Source organism: Salmo salar, chromosome 10, assembly GCF_965601325.2.
Source record: "Salmo salar chromosome 10, fSalSal1, whole genome shotgun sequence".
Classification (NCBI taxonomy): Eukaryota; Metazoa; Chordata; class Actinopteri; order Salmoniformes; family Salmonidae; genus Salmo; species Salmo salar.
The window spans coordinates 15,112,012-15,117,531 of record NC_138300.1 but is presented as its reverse complement, the minus strand read 5'-3'; positions in this window follow the sequence as shown (position 1 = coordinate 15,117,531).

Sequence of the window (5,520 nt, the reverse complement as noted above, 5' to 3'; positions counted from 1 at the left end):
AATTAATGAGGTGTGGATGAGTGAATGGTTAGGTTGGGGGAGAGAGAGATTGAATGTGCAATGCCACTTAAAGTAGACACCTAGGTGCAAGTAAAAGAAGAATCGTCACGAAGGGGCAAATTTGAGTCGCTGCCCTAGTAGCCATAGGGTTTTGTTTAAATCATGTACCTGGTCACAGTTGTATCAAAATGTAGCTACCACGTAAATGCTAGTATTGGTGCCATGCCCATTGGAGGCAAAATTTGCAGTTATGCATTGCGAGATAATTGCAATTAATTTCAGGAATGCAGTACTTTTCAGCACTAAATTAAAGAAATGCCAGTAATGTTAATTACAAAAAGAGGCTTCCCATGTTTGATTTGCCATCAATAACCTGCACGAATTAGGCTAATCCAGGCTACTCAATCAAAAATAAAAGCACAGCAAACATTGACAGAGCTATCAACCCTCCTCTTTATTTGAAACCGGAGATGGTGGTGTGATTAAGAGACTGTGGGGACAGCTGTCCAAGGTCCTGAAGAGCACACGAATGAATGATGCTGTGGACAGCATTTCACTTTCAGTGTAAGCAACATGCAGCCACAGAGTAGACATAGGCCTATACGATACACGACCATTGCATGATACAGGAGTGATATAACAGGCAGATAGGCCAATTATGCATATGCACCAGTGCCCAACTACCTTTAGATTGAGTTGATGGGAAACCTAATGGTCAACCATGTCCAATCAAGAATTAAACCCCCCTACACACTCTCTGATGACAACCGATTTACAGTCCAATGTCCCTTCCATTCCCCATGATAATAATTTCATAGTTCACTAAACATGGCCCTGAAGATGTCATATGTGCACAGAGGTCCTGATTAGGTTTGGAATGGATCCATCCTGGAGTTTGTCACTTACAGGCTACATTCCCCTGAGCTAAACCATAATAGGCCACAAAATCTACAGTGCATGTGGCCGATATCGAAAGAGGTAGATCTAGGGTGACACTTTATTTGGAGAGTCCTCTTATAGATGGTTTATAGATGTTCATCAGATTTGCAGTTAATAGTTAGAAAAGCTATAGACCATTTATAGGGGCCTTTCAAAACAGTGTGAACAGATATATCATGATTATTATTATTTGGCCCTGCTGGTCATTTATGAACATTTGAACATCTTGGCCATGTTCTGTTATAATCTCCACCCGGCACAGCCAGAAGAGGACTGGCCACCCCTCATAGTCTGGTTCCTCTCTAGGTTTCTTCCTAGGTCCCGGACTTTCTAGGGAGTTTTTCCTAGCCACCGTGCTTCTACACCTGCATTGCTTGCTGTTTGGGGTTTTAGGCTGGGTTTCTGTACAGCACTTTGAGATATCAGTTGATCTAAGAAGGGCTATATAAATACATTTGATTTGAAATTTGATTTGATATACTATACAGATTTCCAATTGCTTAAAAATAAATGTGAATACTTTTTCATAGTATTTAAAGTGTGCCACCATACTGGAGTTGAGGGAAGAAAAGGTGACACATGAGAAGTATAGATTCCAGCATTTCGATAGAAATACCATGGGAATGGAAGGGACGTAGTGTGGAGGGCATTGTTGAAGCACGTGACCGAGAAGTTTGGGTGCTTTTTGGACAGAGTGTATTGATCAATAGAGATGCTAGGACCAAGTGTGAAACGAGATCTGTGTTTAAAGTGCTGGGTCAGTCCGTTCCACCCAGACGTTCTGAGAGCAGTGACCTTACAGGAACACGGAGCAGGCGTCCCAAATTGCACCCCGTTTCATAGCTCACTACTTTTGACCAGAGCCCTACGGGTCAAAAGCGGTGCACTAAATAGGGAATAGGGTGCCATTTGGGACACAAACCAGAGACTCGGCATCAGCTCGTCTGTCTAATGGTTATTAATGGTGGTGATTTTGCCCATTGACAATAATAAGGCCTAAGCGTAAAGGCTAAGCATTTTGTTTCAATCAACCTTGCATACAGGCACCCATTACACTAATGACTACACACAAGCAAGCAGTTAGTCTAAGTTCTATCCAGACTCTCCCCATTAACAGCAATTGGTGATTCGATGAAGTGGAGGGATAAAAACAGAGGAATGTAAAATTGTCATTCACTGCAGGACAACTCTTATAGCATTGATCTCCATGTGACCCTAATACAATTGCCTAATGGATGTTTGAGGAACCAGTGTGAACCTTGTGTTGGTACGTTAATCATATAATAAACCAGCTAACATCTACTAGTAACAACTAAGAGAATACATTTATCTTCTCTTGCTTTTGGCCTTTTAAAATGGAGGATAATTATGGCAAATGTTAACAGGCTACCGTAGTTGTTTGTTCCTCATTCATAGCCAACAAGCAAGTCTACATCGAGGAGACCAATGACAACCTGGGGCGGGGAGCTGGACCGTATCCATGGTGACCGGCAGCTTCCTGGTGAATGCGAGGTCTGTGGCGGGCAGATCGGCGCTAATATCATTTCCTGGGCTGCTGGGTCTTAGGTGCTGCTTATCTGGCCTGCCCCCCCTAACTGTGCTTTCTCAGTCAAAGGGAGGGGCATAATGCTTCCCTCAGTCTTACGACATCAATCACTGTTATACAGTTCATACAGTGGTGAACTGGACAGCTGCTTTTCATTGGGTGAAAGGGTGTCGCTTTGTAAGGCCTGGCCAGCTGAGAAATATCTTGCTGTTTTGGTGTGTGTGAAAGAGGGAGTATGAAAGAGTAGGTCAGAGAGAGAGGGGGCTGGACAGAGAGAGAGAGAGAGAGAGAGAGGAGAGAGAGAGAGAGAGAGAGGTGGCCAGAGAGACGGAAAGAAAGAGGGAGCTCATCTTTGCAACAAATTGGCACAACATCTCCAATACAAATTACAGACCTATCCTCCTGAGGGATATTTGATGAGGGATTGTTGGGGTATAACTGGCAATAAGAATGATGTTGATCGTTATTATTCAGAATCTCCCTCACTCACTGACTGTACACGGAGATGAAAGTTCGTGTATATTCAACATGCAGACAGTATTAGAGGAACAAATGTCCTCGGGGACAGCGGAGGTGTGTGGGAGATGATTGATCATGACTAAGCATTGTACCGGCTCTCTGTAAGCGTATCCATCATGTGACCCGCTGTACGCGTCCCAAACGCCACTCTATTCCCTATTCAGTACACTTCTTTTGAACAGAGGACCTGGTCAAAAGAAGGGCACTAAATAGGGAAAAGGGTGCCATTTGGGATGTAACCACTTGTCTCCGCTACGCACTTCGCCTGCTAAACAACGCTCACTAGCCTGAATCCTCACTCTCTAGCACTGCAGCTCCAGTACACATAGCCAGCAATAGATAGACAGAGAAGCCAATGAGAGAGCACACTGTTCTCATTGCAGGGAACATTCATTGCCAGTACAACCAACTTTTTTTTTTTGGGGGGGGGGGGGCTAAAAAAAGCCTTCTTTCTATGAAATGGGAATAAATAACAGTCTTTAATAATTATGTACCCAAGAGTAAAACAGGATAACTTTTAATTCACCCGCCAGCGGGGTACATTTTCCTTCATGTCCCCGCTACTACATTCAGGGTGGCAGCTTGAAGACCCTGACCCTTGGCACACTCCCCATCTACAAGATGATGACAGCTGACAGAGTTGCGCTGTGCATCTGCATATCTATTACATGTGGCTCTCGTAAATAACCTGTAATGGAACTGTCATCTCACTAGTGCCATCACATATTAACTCCGCCTCAACTCCAACAGAGCAGCAGACGAGAGCTGTGCTTGACTACGGTAAACTGTGTTTGAGTACTGCAGATTGTGGCCGCACACTGGTATCCAGTGCACGTCTGATCGAATTAGGAGTGGATTGCCATCTCGAACCTGGTGGTTAAAAACCCATTCTCTAGAATGTTTTTGGGTACGGACCCAAGAACAATACACATCTATTTGCGGTTCAACTCCACCTCATCCCTGTCGCCAAACCCCTCCATCGGCGCGCCGCCCTCATCCCCCAACCCCATCCCCTGACCGCCTTACATAAACCACCAAGTCTTCATTGGCCAGTTATTCAGTTACATAATATATGTGGGGTTGCCCGTCCCAGCACTCGTGTACAGGGGTTTTCCCTCTTTGATGAGGTTGCTAGAGCGTTTAAGTTACTAGTGAAAAGAGACAAAATGCTTGTTACCAGCGTGAAAAAATACTATTGCTATCACTATAATGTCTATAGAACTTGGATGATCAACCCTCATGCAATGGTTAACGAAATCGAATCAAATTTTATTGGTCACATACACGTGTTTAGCAGATGTTATTGCGGGTGTAGCAAAATGCTTGTGTTTCTAGCTCCAACAGTGCAGTAGTATCAAACAGTAATATCTAACAATTTCACAACAATACACACAAATCTAAAGTAAAGGAATGGAACTAAGCATATATTTATATTGGACGAGCAATGTCGGAGCAGCATAGACATAGATACAGTCGAATAGTATAGAATACAATATATACATATGAGATGAGTAATACAAAATATGTAAACATTATTAAGGTGGCCAGTGATTCCAAGTCTATGTATATAGGGCAGCAGCCTCTAATGTGCTAGTGATGGATGTTTTAACAGCATTTAACAGTCTGATGGCCTTGAGATAAAAGCCGTTTTTCAGTCTCTCAGTCCCAGCTTTGATTCACCTGTACTGACCTCACCTTCTGGATGGTAGCGGGGTGAACAGGCAGTGGCTCGGGTGGTTATTGTCCTTGATGATCTTTTTGGCCTTCCTGTGACATCGGGTGCTGTAGGTGTCCTGGAGGGCAGGTAGTTTGCCCCCGGTGATGCGTTGGGCAGACCGCACCACCCTCTGGAGAGCCTTGCGGTTGCGGGCAGTGCAGTTGCCAGCGTTAGTCGGTATGCGAAACCAAATATGCCCCGGGGGGGGGGGGGGGTCTGGGGGGGACTCACTTTGCTTCCAATTAATTAATTCCTCAAATGTAATATATTGGAGATAATACTTTCAAAGCAGGATCAAAATAAGAATGCTCCTCATTTTTACATTTTGCTCTGCAGCCCGCTGTGCCCCTCAAACACAAACACACACATAAATGCTCAAATAACCCGGTGCTCAGAGCCCCTCTTGAATATGGAGTTTATTATTGGTGCTGGCGGAGTTGGGCTGAAGCCATTAGAATTCAGCAGCAGAGACGGATGCAGCGGCAGCAGAAGACCCCAGCAGTGCATATAAGTGGGAAGTACAGTGGGAGCACAAACACAGCTAATGACTGTGTGTGCGTGTGTGTGTAAAATTGCTTACCGTATGTTTGCATATCGGTCCATATGCCCTGAGCTAGTTTTCTTGGGGTAACAATGTGAATAGGAAGATGGGATGGCATTTGCGGCTAGATCATACAACGGTTTGGACTTAACACATAGGCCTACTTTAGATTGTCTATCCTCCTACTGCCCTTCATCTCGGATATCTTCCTCATTCCTTTTTTTTGTGTGACTTAAAAATTATTACACGCGACAAACG